We start from the raw sequence: 21,684 nt of genomic DNA, 5'->3' as shown, positions 1-21,684 counted from the left end.
CCCCCAACAGCATAAAATAATTAAATAAAATATTGCCGATGTAAAGCCATGTTGCAAAAATGAATAAATGCAGGAAGGCTGAGTTCAAAGCTAAATTCAGGTTCTGTTGGATCATGGTTGAGGGTCCATTCAGTCTAGCCTCCTGTTTCTAATTGTAGTCAAAGAAGCTGGATATGAAGATGTTAAGTTTTCTTCTGCAATTTCTTTCTAAGCTAGCAGAAATATACAAGAACCATCCAGAGAGTAAATTTCCCATGACTGCTATACTAGCATGGTGGCTATAACCTCTGATGAAACCCAGCAAAAGGGCTTTTTTTTTAAGTATTGTCTGCCCCTAAGCTTCTTTCTTTCTCTGTGCATAAAATAAACAAATAAATAAATCTCCAGCACTATACTGTTTTACCATCTTTCTATCCACCTGCAGTAGAAAGGCTTCACCCTCATCTTCCAAATAATCCACAGGTAATATGGACCTAAAAGCCTTCAAATAGTTGCACTGAAACAACACACACACATAACCATTTATCCTTAAGTGGAGAATTAAAAACAGCTGAAAAAAGTGCAGTTTAAAAGTTAAGGGATATAATTCCATAATCTTTTTGAAATTTTAGTTTACCTATTGTTCCGTTGTAAGTGTTAAAGATACCATCCTGGCCATTTGTCATTGGTCAACTAATTTTTCCTAGCCTTAATGATTAACCAACTAGCTATTCAATCCAGTTAAACAGGACAAAAGACTTTCTGTGTGAAACATTAGATAGCTCACCCAATGATAATCACGTTTGCTTGTTTAGAACCCTTGCTCTACTCTGCGTTGGGCATGTCGATCAGAAACACATTCATTTCAGATTGTCCAAATAGTCCTGTCTACAGAATGAAGGAGATACCAGCAGGCTCAAGGAAACTCTAACATTTGCAGATACAGTTGTTGTTGTTAGTTGCGAAGTCGTGTCTGACCCATCGCGACCCTATGGACAATATTCCTCCAGGCCTTCCTGTCCTCTACCATCTTCTGGAGTCCATCTAGGCTCACGCCTACTGCTTCAGTGACTCCATCCAGCCACCTCATTCTCTGTCGTCCCCTTCTTCTATTGCCCTCAATCTTTCCCAGCATTAGGCTCTTCTCCAGTGAGTCCTTCCTTCTCATTAGGTGGCCAAAGTATTTGAGTTTTATCTTCAGGATCTGGCCTTCTAAAGAGCAGTCAGGGTTGATCTCCTCTAGGACTGACCGGTTTGATCGCCTTGCAGTCCAAGGAACTCGCAGGAGTCTTCTCCAGCACCATAGTTCAAAGGCTTCAATTCTTTGGCGCTCAGCCTTTCTTATGGTCCAGCTTTCACTGCCATACATTGCAACTGGGAAGACCATAGCCTTGACTATACGCACTTTTGTTGACAGGGTGATGTCTCTGCTTTTTAGTGTGCTGTCTAGATTTGCCATGGCTTTCCTCCCGAGGAGCAAGCGTCTTTTAATTTCTTGGCTACAGTCCCCATCTGCAGTGATCTTGGAGCCCAGGAAAATAAAATCTGTCACTACCTCCATTTCTTCCCCATCTATTTGCCAGGAATTGAGAGGGCTAGATGCCATGATCTTGGTTTTCTTAATGTTTAGTTTCAACCCAAGTTTTGCACTCTCCTTCTTCACTCGCAACAAGAGGCTCTTTAGTTCTTCTTCACTTTCTGCCATTAGAGTGGTATCATCTGCATATCTTAGGTTGTTGATGTTTCTTCCGGCAATTTTAATTCCAACTTTTGATTCATCTAGCCCTGCCTTTCTCATGATGTGCTCTGCATATACGTTAAATAGGCAAGGCGACAGTATACAGCCTTGCCGGACTCCTTTCCCAATTTTGAACCAATCAGTGGTTCCGTGTCCAGTTCTCACTGTTGCTTCTTGGCCCGCATATAGATTTCTCAAGAGACAAATAAGATGGTCTGGTATGCCCATCTCTTTAAGGACTTGCCAGAGTTTGTTATGATCCACACAATCAAAGGCTTTAGCATAGTCAATGAAGCAGAAGTAGATGTTTTTCTGGAACTCTCTAGCTTTCTCCATGATCCAGCGTATGTTAGCAATTTGATCTCTAGTTCCTCTGCCTCTTCGAAATCCTGCCTGTACTTCTGGTAGTTCTCGATCCACATACTGCTGGAGTCTAGCTTGTAGAATTTTAAGCATAACTTTACTAGCATGAGAAATGAGTGCAATGGTGCGATAGTTTGAACATTCTTTGGCACTGCCTTTCTTTGGAATTGGAATGTAAACTGATCTTTTCCAATCCTGTGGCCACTGTTGAGTTTTCCAAATTTGCTGGCAAATTGAGTGTAGCACTTTTACTGCATCATCTTTTAAGATTTTGAATAGCTCAGCTGGAATACTGTCACCTCCACTAGCTTTGTTGTTGCTCAGCTTTCCTAAGGCCCATTTCACTTCACATTCTAGGATTTCTGGCTCGAGGTCAGTGACCACCTCATTGTGATTATCAGGGACGTTAAGCTCATTCTTGTATAGTTCTTCTGTGTAATTTTGCCACCTCTTCTTAATCTCTTCTGCCTCTGTTAGGTCCCTGCCATTTTGGTCCTTTATCATGCCCATTTTTGCATGAAACGTTCCTTTCATCTCTCCAATTTTCTTGAAAATATCTCTGGTCCTCCCTATTCTATTGTTTTCTTCTATTTCTTTGCATTGTTCATTTAAGAAGGCATTCTTATCTCTTCTAGCTATTCTTTGGAATTCTGCATTTAATTGGGCATATCTTTCTTTTTCTCCCTTGCCTTTCGCTTCCCTCCTTTCCTCAGCTATTTGCAAAGCTTCCTCAGACAGCCATTTTGCTTTCTTGCATTTCTTTTTCTTTGGGATGGTTTTGGTTGCTACCTGTTGTACAATGTTGCGAACCTCTGTCCATAGTTCTTCAGGCACTCTGTCTATCAGATCTAATTCCTTAAATCTATTTGTCACCTCTACTGTATATTCAACAGGGATATGATTTAATTCATACCTGACTGGCCTAGCGCTTTTCCCTACTTTCTTTAATTTAAGCCTAAACTTTGCAACAAGAAGCTCCTGGTCTGAGCCACATTCAGCTCCTGGTCTTGTTTTTACTGACTGTATAGAGCTTCTCCATCTTTGGCTGCAGAGCACATAGTCAATCTGATTTCTGTGTTGACCGTCTGGTGATGTCCATGTGTAAAGCCGTCTCTTGGGTTGTTGGAAAAGAGTGTTTGCTATGACCATCGTATTCTCTTGACAAAATTCTATCAGCCTGTGCCCTGCTTCATTTTGTACTCCAAGGCCAAACTTGCCTGTTATTCCAGTTATCTTTTGGCTTCCTACTTTAGCATTCCAATCCCCCATGATGATAAGGACATCATTTTTGGGTGTTAGTTCTATAAGGTGCTGTAGGGCTTCATAGAACCGGTCAATTTCATCCTCTTCAGCACCGGTGGTTGGGGCATAGACTTGGACTACTGTGATATTGAATGGTTTGCCTTGGATTCGAACTGAGATCATTCTGTCATTTTGAGGATTGTATCCCAGTATTGCTTTTCCTACTCTTTTATTGACTATGAAGGCTACTCCATTTCTTCTGAGGGATTCTTGCCCGCAGTAGTATACCTGGTGGTCATCTGAATTAAATTCACCCATTCCTGTCCATTTTAGTTCGCTGATACCTAAGATGTCAATGTTTAGTCTTGTCATCTCTTGTTTGACCACGTCCAGCTTTCCTTGATTCATGGATCTTACATTCCAGGTTCCTATGGAGAAAAAATCTTTACAGCATCGGACTTTCCTTTCACCACCAGACATAACCACAGCTGAGCGTCCTTTCGGCTTTGGCCCAGTCGCTTCATTCTTTCTGGCGCTACTAGTACTAGCCCTCTGCTCTTCCCCAGTAGCATATTGGATGCCTTCCGACCTGAGGGGCTCATCTTCCAGCGTCATATCGTTTTGCCTTTTGGTACTGTCCATAGGATTTTCATGGCAAAGATACTGGAGTGGTTTGCCATTTCCTTCTCCAGTAGATCACGTTTTGTCAGAACTCTCTGCTATGACCTTTCCGTCTTGGGTGGCCCTGCATGGCATAGCTCATAGCTTCATTGAATTACGCAAGCCTCTTCGCCACGACAAGGCAGTAATCCATGAAGGGGTACAGTATATCTTGGCTAAAACTCATACAGTAGAAATGGAAATCATGGCCAGAAACCTGTAGTAAATGCTAAGGTCTGGATGTCCTGAAACACCTCTCTCAAAAGCCTTCCAGTATTTTGTTTTCTGGTTTTAACTCCTATTTTGGAGTATCAACTTAGTCATTTCTGCTTTCGCCACCTCTTTTCCAGGAACTGCCTTTTCTGGTGTGTCCACCCCTTAGCCTTGGAACACATTCACGCACACCCTGTGCTGCCTTTGTGTCGATTAAAAGATCAAAATGCAGAATATGAAATGACATCTTGGCCATCTAACATAAAAAGGTGTCACTAGAAGATTCCATTCTTTCTTCTCTCTTTGAGAGACTCTCAAACTGGTTTTGCATTGCTTTTATATTTTGCTCTAAATCTAAAAGTGGTTCACATTTATAGCTTAAATTGTGTCAGATAATTCAATATGTCTCTCTGCTTTCGCCCAGTTTTTGTTCTGTTTGTTGCTAGAGAGATAAAGAAATCTCTCATAACTTGTTTTACTAGCCTCCCATACTCTAGCGAAGAAGTTCCAGAAGTAAAATTTGTCCAAAAGAAACACTTTTGATTCCTGAGGATACTTTAGTTTTATATCCTCTCGTAGTATTAACTGTTCATTAAGTCTCCACTTACTTGATCTAGGAATTCATTTTCAGTCTGACAAATATTGGGTTATGATCTGCATATGTTAAAACTCCATCTATGAATGGGACGTGGTGGCTCAATGGGTTAGGACGCTGAGCTTGTCGATCAGAAGGTCGGCAGTTTGGCGGGTCGAATCCCGAGTGCCGTGTAACAGAGTGAGCGCCTGTTACTCGTCCCAGCTTCTGCCAACCTAGCAGTTTGAAAGCATGTAAAAATGCAAGTAGAAAAATAGGGACCACTACGGTGGGAAGGTAACAGCATTCCGTGCGCCTTTGGCATCTAGTCATGCCAGCCACATGACCACAGAGACGCCCTCGGACAAGCACTAGCTCTTCGGCTTTGAAACGGAGATGAGCACCGGCCCCTAGAGTTGGAAACGACTAGCACGCATGTGTGGGGGAACCTTTACCTTTATGAATAGGATACATGTATTTTGCAATTATGAGCTGTGGCTGACTTCTTTGTGTTGCAGAATTTACTCTACAACTTTCCTGAATTTCCAAAGTTTTGTCTTATCAAGTTCATAGATTTTAAGTAAGTTTACTACATTTCTTTCTAGAGCTTTTTAACTGATATCTTCAGGTATATCTTTGGGCTTCACTTTTTTTGGCACACTTGAGCTTAAGACTGAACTTAAACGTTGGAATACACATTCTTAAGGGCACCAACTAGGAAAGTCAGCAAAGTGGATACTTTCCTGTATACAAAATAATGGGAGAATGGATTTGTAAGCAGGGCAGGAATACATTTTTATCCTTGGGCACTGATGGCTCTCTAGTGAGATCCTAAATGCTCATAAAGTAGGAGGGGTTAAGGTGTATGCTGATCCAGTTTATGGAAGATGATGCCATTGCACTGTGCTCTCTGGGTAAGAGGACATAATTCAGTCATATGTCATGTACATAAATATATTTGGTTCAGTGTCTCCTGGTGGCTGCCTGGAAAAGTCCTTGCAGTTTTCTTGGTAATATTTTCCAAAGCAGTTGGCCATTGCCTGCTTTCTGGACTGAGAAACTAGGTCAAATCCACCTAGTTGGCTTCATACCTATGGGAGGACTAGAACTCATGGTCTTCTGCTTTCTAGTCTGACGCCTTTTACAATTTGGTTCTATATTTGCAGATAAATCTGGATGCAACCCTGGCAAGAGGAGGAGAAAAGCTAAATGTGAAAGTTTGCCTTTCATTGTGGAAGAAACTTAAAAAGCCAGTCCGATGAAAAGATTCCAGTGCCCACAATATTCATATTAAGTCAAAGGAAGGAAGCTGAGCAAACTGATAAATGACCCCTGTTTAGTTACCAGCTATGGCTTTGTAGTTGTAAATTCTATAGATAGGTGAGATTCTAGCTGATGTGAGCACCAAATGAGCAAGAAGCAGCAGGCAAAAATAACCCAGTTTCTTAGTTCAGGTTACAGACAAAAGCATGAAAGCCTCGCCCTACAATACATAAATTATGGTCTATCAAGGAGACGAAAGCAATCATGACAAGGGAGGGGTCAAGTGAGTAAGGCAGCAAAGGAGGAAAAGCAAACATTGTAAGTAATTGCCCAGACAGAAGGCCATGTCTGACCACATAAGATGATAGCACTGCTCACTCCCTTAGTCTGGGCTCCGTCTACATGATAAATCAAATGGATATTTTCCCTTGTTGATTGAACAGTTTCTCCTCAGTAGCTGGATTTAATATTTTCTGGATCTGTAATGACCTCTCAGCTTCAGATTCCTCTCCAGAACTATGCTAATGGTGGATAAACTATCACAAGATAAACTTGGAAAGACACATACAAGAAACTAGTCTTGGAGGCACTTCTTGGCTTTCTCCCACGGCTTCATCCCCTCCTGAAATCACTCACCTTCCTCTTTTTGATAATTCACCTGCACAACCACTTTTCTGTCCTCTTTCATGTTTTTATGCTTCTTCCTCTCTATTTTAGCAGAGTTTTCATTTCAAGGGAGGAGCTGTAATATCCTCCAGCTGAAAATGACAATCTGAGATTTCAGATCTAATCCTACCCATGCCAGGAAAGAGGTGTCAGCTAGAGGTTGGTAATGACCACCACACATATCTTCCTACCCCAATGTGTCAGAGTCAACTAAGTCTTGGTCATTTTCAAGACCATTTTGTTAAAGGTTTATTGTGCAAATATGTGCACTTCCCACATAAATATTGCAAACTTTACAACATAAGTTGCTGAATTTTGGAAAGCAAGAGAGGAAATATTTCATGGGGAGTATTGAGATGCTAATGATGGCGTATATTGAATCACGTGAAAGGAAGCTTGAAATATTGATCAAAAGTCACCCAAAGCTTTGGATTTTCAACGCTCTGCTGTGATCTATTTTATGTATTTCTTCCTACTTAATTATGGTCAGTTGCTTACTTTTTCTTCTTAGGCAAGGTGTTTGTGTTGGTTATTCTTGGAAAATTCAAATATGCTTGGAAGCTGATTTTCTATTCAAATTTCAGTCTGGATCCAGGTTTGACTCTGGAACAGAGAATGGCTGTTTGATTCTTTTAGCTTTTGGTGCCTTTGATAAATTATGATGTCTTTCTGGATGAGCTATCCCAGTTCAGAGCTTGGATTATTTCTTGGAAGTGGTTTCCCTGTTTCACTCTCATTTTACTAGCTATGGGCATATGGCTGTGTTGGGGAATTATTGCTTCACTCCAAGCAATTGTACTTCAAGATCCCACAGCTCTCTTTTCTATGTCATTTAGCATCTGCACTAAAGCATTGCATTGGAAGAGATTATCCAGCAACTTGGAAAAAGATACCACCGTTAGATGCTTCCAAAGGTTATCTTTTTGCACTGAATCTAGGAGATACAACAGATACTCTCCAAATCAGTGTGTGGATGCGGGGATAAATTGAATGGCAAACAATAAATTGATCCTCAGCCCAAAGAAAGTAGTGGTAATCTTTTTTAGACAGATTGCATATTTAATGCTTGGGGGACTAGGTAGCATAAAACAATCAGATTGGTATTTGGAAGGACTCATTGATCTAACATCTTTTACAGGTTTGGGCTCACAACCCAATAGCAGATGCTGCCTGGCATCTGTCCGAACAATTATTAGAATTGCATTTTAAATATCGATATTCACATCACCTTGAAGAGAAGCAGAGTTTTTAAAAGACATACTGTATCCCTGCCAATATATCTTACCGCTTTGTCTTAAAGCCAAAATACAACACACTCAGCCCTGGTAATATCCCTCTTGGTAGGAGTAGAGATGAAGTTAGAATAGGAATAAAAGTAGAGGAAATTACTATGATGAGAAAGAAGGTATTCATAGTGATACATAATCCAGTTGAATCATTTTGAAGTTTGGTTACTGAGAGTTAATATCTCCTCTGGCAATTATCACATCTGTAAATATTTTTTCATTTAATTCTTCTTCATTTGGTTGGGGTTTCCTATCACAATTATCCTGTGTATTTATTTCATACAGCAAAATCATAATCTATGCAGCTCTCTCCACATTGATTCCCTATAGGTAGGTCAGACAACAACATTTCATAATGTACCTGCAGAGCAACAAAATAGGGAAGGTAAACAGTTCTTGAATTTAGCTCAGGAATATGGGTGGTATAATTGTAACTTGGGATTTTTCAGTAAAATACTGGAATCTTTCCATCTCTGGTCTTATATTTCACCTCCCTGGAGAGAAGTTCAGTATGAGTTCTGTAAAATTTCAAATAACATTTGCCTGACTTCTGACAAAAAAAAATAAACAATATGACACTACCCATTTAACAACATTCTGCACTGACCTCAAGTTCACCTGAAGAGACACGCATAACAACATTCATTCCATAATGTGCCACCTGTTGACCTTGGAAGCCTCCTGTCTTTCACCTTCCTTTAGGCCATCTTTGGAGACAGACAGGAGAAGAGCGAGTTCACTGAGAAACAATAAATCCTCACCAGCTTCAGAAGGCTGTGGAATGCCACCTGAATTCCTCACATACTAACGTTACCACCAACAGTTTTGGGCCAATATCAGTCCATCCAGATCTGTCCTGACTGTATAGATGTTAAGCCATATATTGTTCAGCTGGACTTCATAAGAATATGAAGAATCTCTATCTGTAGATTAGTTTGTACTTGGGGGAAAAAAACCCCACTTACGTGTAGATACAGCAAGAATATCTGTGCTCTGAACTCAGAATGTTCCCTGGAAACATTACAACTGAAATGAATGGTCTCACATGTGCCTGAGATTTGGTACCTGAGACTTGGGAGACATTTTTGGCAGAGCTGTAAGAAGAAGTCATTACCAAAGAAGCTCCTCCTTCTACTTAATTTACCAGGCACTCTTAGGTAAGTTGTTAAATCCTGATCTGCTTTATATGGTAATTGTTAGGCAGCCATCTCCAATCAGAAGTTTGGCCCTGCAGATTCCACCAACTCCAGTCAACGTGACCAATGACAAGGAACAATGGGATTCGTAATCCTCTTACAGTCCTTTAACGAGACTGTTAGTGGCTGAATTTATGCCTAAGCCAGCAGTTGCTATAACCAGCTTTGGTGAAGAAGCTAAAATAAGAAAATAATTAGCCAGAGGCCTCTCTGTCAACCCTAGAGAAGAATAAAAGTATACCAGAAGGGGTAAATTTAAATAAATCTTGATCATCCTTTCTGAGGATAATGGCCCATTTTCATTTTCAACCATATCGGCATCAAGAAATCTTTTGGTTTTGCAGAATGTCAGAGCTGTATTGGAGTGAAGGTGAATTCTTGGAGGCATCAAGACTTTTCTAATAGCAATAGTAATAGCACTTACACTTACAGACTGCTTCACAGTGCTTTACAGCCCCCTCTACGCAGTTTATACAAGGTCAACATATTGCTCCCCACAATCTGGGTCCTCAGCAAAGAATTTGGTCCTGATTTTGCAATATTTACTTTCCTTCTTTTTGAAAAACTCTCTTTATTGCATTTAAATTGCATTTGCATAGCAGTAGAACAACTTCTAAGTCCTAACCTTCATTCACCTCAATGTGAAAAGAACTGATTTTTCATGAGTGTCACCAGTACGTTTTATTAATGGCCTAATATCAAAACAAACCACAGGGTACGTAATCATGAACAATCAAGATAAGTTTGTTCATTCATCTCCAACACAGATTCAGACACACAAATGTACAGGTCCTGGATAGATATTCATAATTGGATGCTGAATATGGCTTTCCGTGCTCCAATGAATCTTATTTTCAAATGAAATCTTTTGTTTACTCACATTCTTGACAACCTTTTGACATTTGAAATGGAGGACTCTTCAGGAACAAAAGTTAGGTTGGTCTGCAAGGTCAAAGGTCAAATAACAATGCCTGGCAGGGTATTCACAAAATCATGCTTGGAAAGCTACAGGAAGAACATTCTATGGAAAGTCACATAAAAGTACACTTACATCTTTAAAAAACATTCTATCTGGGAAAGTATTTTGTGCTCCTGTACTGTTTTAAGAGATGGCACTAGCCAGATGTGGAAAGGACTCGTTGACAGCTTCTCCTGAATATAGTATTTCAGTTTTACCAACTGAAAAACCATGTTGCATGCAAGAAATCACCGCCTAACTACCATTTTGTGAATTTTTCAGATCAGGGCAGAAAAGAAACAACCCTGAATGTGTTTGAAGCTTTGCCCATCACAGTTTTAATACTTCCCAAAAACACAGAAGTTAATTATAAAATATAATAACCAGACATGTTTCTGACTACACGATGGTTAATTTATAAGGCTGCATGCAAAATTACTGGGAGTGTGCTCTTGGAAAGAGGCTTTTGCAGAGATGGGAAAACCTCAGACATTTTGGAGGTTTGTTCTGGAAACCTTTTTTTGGCTTGGAAATTGGACAGAAGTTTGCCACAGGATGGTTAGAGGTCTGGGCGAGGTTGATTGCAAAAGCTAAACACTGTTTTACTTAGGAACAGATCTCTAAATGGAAGTAGTGGAACATTTAAAACTAGCTGAGATAACATGAAAGCCACTAAACCCCTTATTTTAATTACCTAATACAATAATTTTTCTATTGCCTCTGTTTTATTTGACTGCAGTCACTTGACTCCTCTCCCACACAGTTAATTGGCAACAAAAGCCTAACAGCTTTTATACACCTTGAGCAATTTTGAACAATGTCTCAATGAAGAAAATGCTGCTATCACATCAATATAGTCACAGGTTATTCATAGGCATTCTTGGGGCGGGGGAATGAGAAAACATACATTGCAGTGCCAACTCCACTCATTATATATTTGTGCAGCTTGTGCCCTAACGTCACACATGATAACAGCACACATTGTTTTGGTATCGCTATGTTTAGAAGTGGATGCGTATCGGTGGCCTGTCCCTTACGCACATATTGGCGCTAAAATGAGATGTAGTCAAGATTGTGGGGACCCAGCAGGAAAAAAAAGCCTGTGAATGTATATGTCTGCGTGCTTTTGAGAGGTACAAAAACCTGGGGTGGGGTAGGGTAGGGAGGAAAGACTGAAAGCCTTGCACCACAACAAGATTTGCATTATGTGCAAATAATATAGAAGAAATGCTATTGTGTTTGGGTTCTTTGAATGATACAACTTTGAAGGCTTATGATGACATTGTGATATGGGCTTGCAAATATAATAGTGAAAGCAAATGGGCACAGCAAATCCTTTCAGCCATATTGCAGTTCTAAAATCAGCCTCCCTCCCTTTTTCCCCATTTCTCTCCTTCTTCCCTACTGTTAAACCCTACCATATTTCTTAAGCTCTGACAGAAAAGACATTTGAAAACTGAGAAATAACCAGATAGTATCCTATCACTGTCCATGGATAAAATGTTGATTGTTGATGATCATCTTCTTAGAATACATCAGGCTATGCATAAAATACACCACTATTTTTTTCCATGAGGTAATAAATTGCTTATGTTTCTCTATTCCTCTTCTCACCCATTCCTCATGCCTGCCTTAGGGCAGAATGGGAGAACTATTGTCTCTTCCTTCAGGAGCTTTGCCTAGGCCATCCACTGTCAGAGCTATAGGATCGGTCAGAGGAGGGGACCTGTGGTTCTCTATGTGTTGTTGAACTACAACTCCCAGCATTTATATGCATGTCCATGCTACTTGAGGTTGTTGAGAGTGTATTGAGTTTCATGTGTCCTCATTATTTAGGAAGAGCCTTTGTTAAATGCTCTTGCACTGATCCCAAATGCAGGGACTTCAGAGAAAGACGAAGGATTTTACCTCATATTTGGAAGGGTAGTTGAAGAGACTATGCTCCATTTTGACAACTTTAGCGGAGCTGTCAGCTTTGCTAACTATGAGCGAGATTGCCAAGCTGGCCCTTACAATTCAGGGTATGTCTGAAAGGTCACAGATGCTCCAATACTGGGAGAAGCCCATTTTATTTTATTGTAGTGTCTTCCAGAGGAAAACTTTTGGACTCATTTCACCATAACCTATGAATTTATACATGGGGTTCATAATCATATTGAAATAACCATGAATGCAGTAAAACAAAATTTAAAAGTATCATTGGAAGGAAGCAAGGAAGAAGGATCAAGGTGCAGCTAGAAGCTTGTGAAGGTTTTTTAAATAAATATGTAACTAAAAGCTCAGTCTGATGTCTAAGCGTTCATTCCAAATTGCCTAAAACACCTCCATGAGAAGGAAATCCAAACAATCCATCCTACTGGGAATCATCCCCTCTTATCAAAAATTGCAGAACTGTTTTATACAACCTAAAATAAATGTGTTCCCCCCACTTCTGTGTCATGGTAACTGATGGAATTTATGCCACTAACATAGGGCAGTGGTTATTTAAGTACTACTGCACCTTGAACAGAAAATAGATCAGATTCAGACAGAAACTCTTTTTATCATTTTTAAAATTTAAGTTTTCATAATGTTAAAAATACAAAACACTAAGAAAAAAAATCAAGTAAAAAACTTTGTAGAAAGATTTTTAGTGATGCTTTCTCCCCTTCGTTGTTTCTCAGTTGCTGATCTAAATACTTGTACTTTATATTGCACATTGAGGCTATTGTTGATATGAGTTCATGTTATTTCATTGGTTATTTTTGATTGGACACCTAAATCTTTTCCTTAATATTACAATCCAAATGTCTACGTCTGCCTTGTTATATGATGTGTAATACATAGGGCAGTGGTTCTCAGTGTATGGTCTGCGGACTCCTGGGAGAGTGCATCGTCATCAGAGGAGGTTTACCAAGCTTGAAGAAATGTTATGGTTAAAATCTTGAGTTAAGTCTTGGGGCGGGGGGGGGGGTCTATGGCTATGGCTCATGGTCACAAAAATTGAAAGGGGGCCCGTGGTGAAGAAAAGGTTGAGAACCACTGACAAGGGAACCATTTCAATTTTTTTTTCTGGAATTATACCTAACAGAAATATTTCAATTTATTTTTTAATTTTAGAATTTTCTGAATATTTTGATGCATTTCTTTCTAGTGGTTTTTTTTTACATGATCACCACATATAGTATGATAAAATGTTCCTCCTTTGTTGTGGTATTTCTACCAGAATGGAACTCTTAAGGGATCTACAGCAGACAATACGGAGTCCACAGTTTCAAGTTTCTTAGTATCTGGCAATAAAAGACTTTTAAGGTAAGCAGTACTTAGCAACCCAGTTGGAAGTGGATTGCAACTGAATTGTACTTTATTTGTGAAACGTATATCCTTCCTTTCCTCCAGGAATTCAAGCTATTATTGTACAGCAGGGGTTCCCAACCGGGGTGCGGGGTGCGAGATGATATTCCAGAGTGTGCGAAAACTTGAGTTTTCAAAATTATAGTGTATATGCATAATTTTTTGCCATTATTTCAAACCTTTGTAAGGAGTGTGAGAATATATCAGAACCGTTCTTGGGATGTGGGGTATAGAAAAGGTTGGGAGCCACTGATGTATAGCATGTATGTGAAGTACGAAAGGATGTGGGAGGGTGACTGGCCTCATGAGATTAAGCAGCTGGAGCACACTTTATATTCAGACTATCTTATCTGTGTGTCTTAAAAAGGTTTCTGAGAGAAAGGGAATATAAAATACTATTCAAGCAGCTCCCTGACTGTATGGGGTGGGGGGTGGGATCATCTATGTATCTATGTATCTATGTATCTATGTATCTATGTATCTATGTATCTATGTATCTATGTATCTATCTATCTATCTATCTATCTATGTGGATCTTTGGTTATTCGGGTTTTTCCCCGCGTAGAACTAAAGGTGTAGGCGCAACGTTTCGACGGAATCCCATCCGTCATCATCAGGCTGGCGGCTTCAGCTATCTATCTATCTATCTATCTATCTATCTATCTATCTATCTATCTATCTATCTATCTATCTATCTATCTATCTATCTATCTATCTATCTATCCATGAGGGCAATTCGGAAATAAACCTCTGGTTATCAATGACAGACACTCGTAGATATAGAACTTTTATTATACACATTAGAAAACTACATTACATTACTTTTTGACATAATTGGCATTCAAATTGAGGCACTTGCCATAACGTCTTACAAGGTTTGAAATTCCTTAGTAGTAGTTGCTTGGCGACAAATCTGGGCTATGGGGTGTGTGTTCAAAAACACCCAATGGAACTGCTTCAAAAGTTCTTGGGTGCATCTAGTGGTGTGCAGGCAAGCATTATCGTGCCATAGAAAATCCCGCTAAATGTGAAGATGCCAAAGGAGTACTGCTAGTGAAGTTCATGGAGGTGGTTTGACCATCAGTTCAGAAGTCTACTGTGAAACATTACGAAAACTCAGATGAGCCATCCATAACAAGCGCTGGGGCAAGCTGACTTCCGATGTGGTATTGGCTTATAATAATGCTCATCTACACACCTCTAGACGCACCCAAAAACTTTTGAAGCAGTTCCATTGGAATGTTTTTGATCACTCCTACAGCCCAGATTTGGCGCCAAGTGACTACTACTAAGGCATTTCAGACCTTGTAAGATGTTATGACAAGTGCCTCAACTTGAATGGCGATTATGTGGAAAAATAATGTAACGCTGTAGTTTTCTAATGTGTGTATAATAAAAGTTCTGTATCTGCAAATGTGTCATTGATAACCAAACGGAGGTTTATTTCTGAATTATCTATCTATCTATCTATCTATCTATCTATCTATCTATCTATCTATCTATCTATCTATCTATCTATCTATCTATCTATCTATCTATCTATCTATCTATCTATCTATCTATCTATCTATCTATCTATCTATCTATCTAATACAGCTGTCCATCTCCCTACAAGACTCTGGCTGGTTCAGAAATAACTTTTAAAAAATCAATATGAAAAACAGCAAACCAATACCACAACTAAAAACGATTAGAAAGACAATTTAAAACCACGCAACATTTCAAAACAAAATCCATAATCATCTCCACCCCCTCTTCCTCAATATAGCCAATTACCCCGGCTCTACGATAAAGCGCAACACTTTAAAAAGAAACAAAAAACTTTAAAAAGCACTTTAAAAAGAAACAAAACAAAACAAAACAAAACAAAACAGCCTGCCAGCTCTTGCTTGCAAGGACCTAAAGTTTTTGGTCCTAAAGAAGCGGGAAGTTTGCTTTTTCCCAACGTTCCTCCATTTCCCCACGTCACACACACACACACACACACACCCTCCTTGTGCTTAACCGAACTCTCCGCTGGATGTCATTGTTTCCCTACGGAAAAAGGTTTATTTCTCCCCCCCCCTTTCGCTCCCCCCCCCGTCCGGGTCTTGGAGTTTGGTTCGAGGAAGCCATCTGCTGAGCTCGCCTCAAGCAAGGCACACTTGGCACCTTGCTGCTCGGACTTTTTGTTTGTTCAGGAAAGGCGGGAAAGGCGGGCACTCTTTTGGCCCCCAACTTCAGCAGGTGGAAAGCCAACCCGGGTGGGGGGACGGGGGGGGGGCTGCTGCTGCAGCTGCCGCCAGTTTGTGCCAGAGAGAAACATTACACCGCGCCACGTCTGTTCCTTCCGCTCCTGGGGAAAACAGGCGTCGTCTCCACCCTGTTCCTTCCTGGCGCATGACTCTCTCCCTCTCTCCTTGCCATATGCCACCCCATTCCCTGTAGCCGTGACCTCCTCTTGGAAGCCCGGCGCACGAACTTCCCGCCTGATTTTTACTTCTCGGGATTGGACATTAGACTTTTCTGGGAACCGAAGGGTGAGGCTTTACCTAGACCAGGGGTCGGCAACCTCGGCTCTTTTATGACTCGTGGACTTCAACTCCCAGAATTCCTGAGCCAGCTATGCTGGCTCAGGAATTCTGGGAGTTGAAGTCCACGAGTCATAAAAGAGCCGAGGTTGCCGACCCCTGACCTAGACCGTGCCACCCTTCAAATTCCCAGAAGTGAGCAGAGATGTTATGTCTGAATGCTCCTTGCAGGAAGAGTAAATCCACCCCACTACACCCCATGTAGGCAAGTAAGCACTCGGGTACACCTTTTTTCCCAGGTGTGCTCTTTTGCTGCCTTCAGGATTTTTTTTAAAAAAAGAGAGATCAAATGATGACGGAAATGAGCAACGGGAAACGTTATAAGCCAGCAAATATTTCTTAGCTTCTTCAGGTATAATGTTGTCCTAACTCTCGGCTAATTGAAGGTAACTATTTTGCACAAAACTGTTTCACAGAAGCTTTGCCTTATGCAATAGGGAGGGGGGGGAAAGGTCAACCTCATTTTTTACCTTCACTTTATTTCCCTTGCATATAATTGTAGGAGCTTGGATCCAGAGGAATTTGTTTTCACTCTAACTGGATCGTCTTTGAAGAAGATATAAACTTGGTTTGCATGGCATGCAAAGCTGCACTAGAGTTAGTTTGTCAGTAATGATTTACAACCCACAAATGGGACTGGATTTCCATTGCCAAGCAAGACAACTGTCAAGTGAGCGGCCACCTGATTTTACATCTTCTTTTTTTACTATGGTTGTAAATGAGTCACTGTAGTTATTAAGTGAATTAAGTAGTCGTTAAGCAAATCTGGCTATACCCATTGTCAGATGTCAGTTGAGAAGGTTGCAAATGGCCATCACATGACCTGGGATGCTGCTAAACGTATGCCGGTTACAAAGTGCCCAAATGTTGATCATGTGACTCTGGATGCTGTCACTATTGTAAGTATGAGGACCAGTCATAGATCACTTTTTAAAATGTCATTATAACTTTGAATAATCATTAACTGAATGGTTGTAAATCGAGGACTACCTGTAAGGTAATCTTTCTACATCCCAAGGGAGACATGTGATGGGATGTCTTAGCCTGGATCCTCAGGAGGGAGGGGTTGCATTTCAGAGAAGTAAGAGACAGCCTAGTCCAGATATGCTGTGTGAGAGAAAGGGGGTGAACACCCCACCTCCCTAATAGTTCTCAGAGTATATGCTTGATGTAGATAATAGCTTCAATTTGGCAAGATTCTGTCTAGAACTCTGCTTGGAAGAATGACTGTATATCTTTCTTGGTTCTTGGGCCTGACAGATGGCAACCAAAGAAGGCTTCTAACATTACTCTTGTTGAGCCCGTGAGGATTCCAAAGCAGCTTAATCCCTTAGCCTCCTGGCAGAGCAACTTCCCTTGCATGTTGGCATTCGGCATTTCCCCAGCAGAAGCTTGTGCTATGCTGTGCTGACTTTGGCAGGGTGTCTGGCAGTAACAGACAGATCAAAGCTTGTCCTCCTGGCACACATGTTTCTGTTCATATGATCTATGATGCCTTCCTGATGATGCTGTTGGGGACGTGGGCAGAGCTTGGATTCTGCCCAGCAGCTTTAGTCTTAAGGTGAACAAGCCTCATCCCTGGGCATTGTCTTCCGGGGCATTTTGCTTTCAGAGGTGGGAGAATCTGGTTCTTTCACTCCAGTTTCTCCCCTGTATCCACCGGTGTTTAATTGGGGGAATCAGACGTTGGGGTTTAAAGCACCATCTCTCTCCCCACCTTCTGCTACTCTCCATGCCCTGGCATCAGACTACCAGGGATGGGACTGGTTGCAAGAGAAACCCCATACGTACTTTCATACAACTTGAGCTGGCTGGCAAAAAAAAACACCCCAAAAAACTACTGGCATGAAGTGTGCTGACTGTTGCTGATCCCCATCCTTCCGTTGTTTAAGTTGTGAGCTGAAGTCATCTATGGTCATTTGACCTCCCTAAGTTATGGCTGGCAAAAGCTTATTATATTTTACGAACCCCGAGATTGCTCATGGATGGTGTCCAAATGAGGAGGATTCTACACTCTTTAGTGCAAAAGACCACAAATCAGGCAGCCAAAGGAGGGCAAAGGATGAAACATCACAGCTTTACAACACAGATTCCACACCTTGCTTGTGAGATGTCATCATGCAAGTGCAAAAAGGTGGAGCTTGTGCCATGATGTCACATTTGTTATTTGGGGTCGTCATTGCTAGCTGTGGACACCTCTGAGCACAGGGTGATGTCAAGGTAAAACAGGGAGTTGCTTTCTCACTGCTCTGGACAAAAACTCACTCGGCTGTCTTTTATTTTAGGGCTATTTTCAGCAGCCCAGAACAAAGTGACAGGCAGTGGTTTGTGAAGTGTTTCACTATACAAACTGAACAGAGCCCGTGAGCTGCTTTTAGACAGTGTGATGGGGCTGGGCAGAGCTTTCGCCTCATGGATCATCAGTTTAGGGTGGGGGCTGCCCAACAAATCAGACTACCCTCCTGATAATACACAGACTGGCGCTCTGATAACAGCTTAGGCCCACTAACAAAGGGACTATTCCATTTTGGATCGTTGCAGTTATATATGTATACCTAGATTTCAATGGACTTTATTCCCAGGAACTACAGTAAATATGGGGATGCAACTAGTACTCCTTTGTTGTTTTAAAACAGAATCTCCGTCAGCTTGTTGCGAGGGTGGGGTGGGAGTGGGGAATGTTCTTGTAGGGATGAGCGGAGGATACATGGAGTGTATGCCAAGAGTGTAGAATCCCAGTGGGGCCCTCCCCTCCCCCCAGGCAGGAAAGATATCACAGCTGCCCAACTAAAGCAAGCAGGAAACTATATTGGACATCAGCAATCTAGGAAGGTCCTGCAGATGGATGATTGTTTTAGTAGCAAAGAAAAAGGCACCATTTCATCCTATACGGGAGAGGGCAGGTTGTTATAAACCACCCTGTATTTTACCAAGAAAAAAACACGGATAGCCTGTACAAAGCAATTAATAGCATAATGCCTAGATGAAGGGTCCCTCCAGTGGGATACTACTCAACATGCTATTGAGAAAGAGTTGAGGAATTTTTGGAGTTTTAAAGGTATCTATGATAGAGCTAGATTAAAGCCTTCAGGATATCTAGTTGTTTATGTTGCCATATAGGAAAACAACATCCAAAGCTGCAAAGGCATAATTACAGTAAGAACATAAGTAGTAAATGTTTCCTCTGTCCAGTCTGTCCAATTCTAGGGGGTGGTGCTCATCTCTGTTTCTTAGCCAAGGGAGACAGTGTTGTCCAAAGACACTTCTGTGCTCATGTGGCCAGCATGACTCTACACCAAGACCTCTAGTACCTTCCCACTGAAATGGTACCTATTTATCTACTTGCATTTGCATGCTTTCGAACGGCTAGGTGGTCAGGAGCTGGGGCAAGTGATGGAAGCTCAACCGTTGTGCAGTGCTTGGGTCTCAAGCCCCAGTTAGCTTTCCAGCCAACAAGCTCAGCATCTTTAATCCCTGAGCCATCATGCCCCCGTGCTTAAGTAGCATGAACATAGAACAGTTCAAAATGAAACGAAGCAACTACACATTGAATCTTGGATTGAATTGGACCATATCATCTGTTTGCTACCCAGAACACAAATAACAAAGAAAAAAAGTGTTGCTTTCATAGTCTGGATGGATATAGCAAGGACAGTATATGGATGTTGTTGTTAGCTGCGAAGTCGTGTCCGACCCATCGCGACCCTATGGACAACATTCCTCCAGGCCTTTCTGTCCTCTACCATCTTCTGGAGTCCATTTAAGCTCACGCCTACTGCTTCAGTGACTCCATCCAGCCACCTCTTTCTCTGTCGTCCCCTTCTTCTATTGCCCTCGATCTTTCCCAGCATTAGGCTTTTCTCCAGTGAGTCCTTCCTTCTCATTAGGTGGCCAAAGTATTTGAGTTTTAGCTTCAGGATCTGGCCTTCTAAAGAGCAGTCAGGATTGATCTCCTCTAGGACTGACCGGTTTGATCGCCTTGCAGTCCAAGGGACTCGCAGGAGTCTTCTCCAGCACCATAGTTCAAAGGCCTCAATTCTTTGGCGCTCAGCCTTTCTTATGGTCCAACTTTCACTGCCATACATTGCAACTGGGAAGACCATAGCCTTGACTATACGCACTTTTGTTGACAGGGTGATGTCTCTGCTTTTTAGTGTGCTGTCTAGATTTGCCATGGCTTTCCTCCCGAGGAGCAAGTGTCTTTTAATTTCTTGGCTACAGTCCCCATCTGCAGTGATCTTGGAGCCCAGGAAAATAAAATCTGTCACTACCTCCATTTCTTCCCCATCTATTTGCCAGGAATTGAGAGGGCCAGATGCCATGATCTTGGTTTTCTTAATGTTAAGTTTCAACCCAAGTTTTGCACTCTCCTTCTTCACCCGCAACAAGAGGCTCTTTAGTTCTTCTTCACTTTCTGCCATTAGAGTGGTATCATCTGCGTATCTTAGGTTGTTGATATTTCTTCCGGCAATCTTAATTCCAACTTTTGATTCATCTAGCCCTGCCTTTCTCATGATGTGCTCTGCATATAAGTTAAATAGGCAGGGCGACAGTATACAGCCTTGCCGGACTCCTTTCCCAATTTTGAACCAATCAGTGGTTCCGTGTCCAGTTCTCACTGTTGCTTCTTGACCCGCATATAGGTTTCTCAAGAGACAAATAAGATGGTCTGGTACTCCCATCTCTTTAAGAACTTGCCACAGTTTGTTATGATCCACATAATCAAAGGCTTTAGCATAGTCAATGAAGCAGAAGTAGATGTTTTTCTGGAACTCCCTAGCTTTCTCCATGATCCAGCGTATGTTGGCAATTTGATCTCTAGTTCCTCTGCCTCTTCGAAATCCTGCCTGTACTTCTGGTAGTTCTCGATCCACATACTGCTGAAGTCTAGCTTGTAGGATTTTAAGCATGACTTTACTAGCATGAGAAATGAGTGCAATGGTGCGATAGTTTGAACATTCTTTGGCACTGCCTTTCTTTGGAATTGGAATGTAAACTGATCTTTTCCAATCCTGTGGCCACTGTTGAGTTTTCCAAATTTGCTGGCAAATTGAGTGTAGCACTTTTACTGCACTGTCTTTTAAGATTTTGAATAGCTCAGCTGGAATACTGTCACCTCCACTAGCTTTGTTGTTGCTCAGCTTTTCTAAGGCCCACTTCACTTCACATTCTAGGATGTCTGGCTTGAGGTCAGTGACCACCTCATTGTGATTATCAGGGACATTAAGCTCATTCTTGTATAGTTCTTCTGTGTAATTTTGCCACCTCTTCTTAATCTCTTCTGCCTCTGTTAGGTCCCTGCCATTTTGGTCCTTTATCATGCCCATTTTTGCATTAAACGTTCCCTACATCTCTCCAATTTTCTTGAAAAGATCTCTGGTCCTCCCTATTCTATTGTTTTCTTCTATTTCTTTGCACTGTTTGTTTAAGAAGGCATTCTTATCTCTTCTAGCTATTCTCTGGAATTCTGCATTCAATTGGGTGTATCTTTCTTTTTCTCCCTTGCCTTTCGCTTCCCTCCTTTCCTCAGCTATTTGCAAAGCTTCCTCAGACAGCCATTTTGCTTTCTTGCATTTCTATTTCTTTGGGATGGTTTTGGTTGCTACCTGTTGTACAATGTCGCGAACCTCTGTCCATAGTTCT

This window comes from Vipera berus (assembly GCF_964194415.1).
Source record: "Vipera berus genome assembly, chromosome: 1".
In the NCBI taxonomy this organism is placed as follows: Eukaryota; Metazoa; Chordata; class Lepidosauria; order Squamata; family Viperidae; genus Vipera; species Vipera berus.
The sequence above is the reverse complement of the archived record's forward strand: the minus strand, read 5'-3'. Positions refer to the sequence as shown.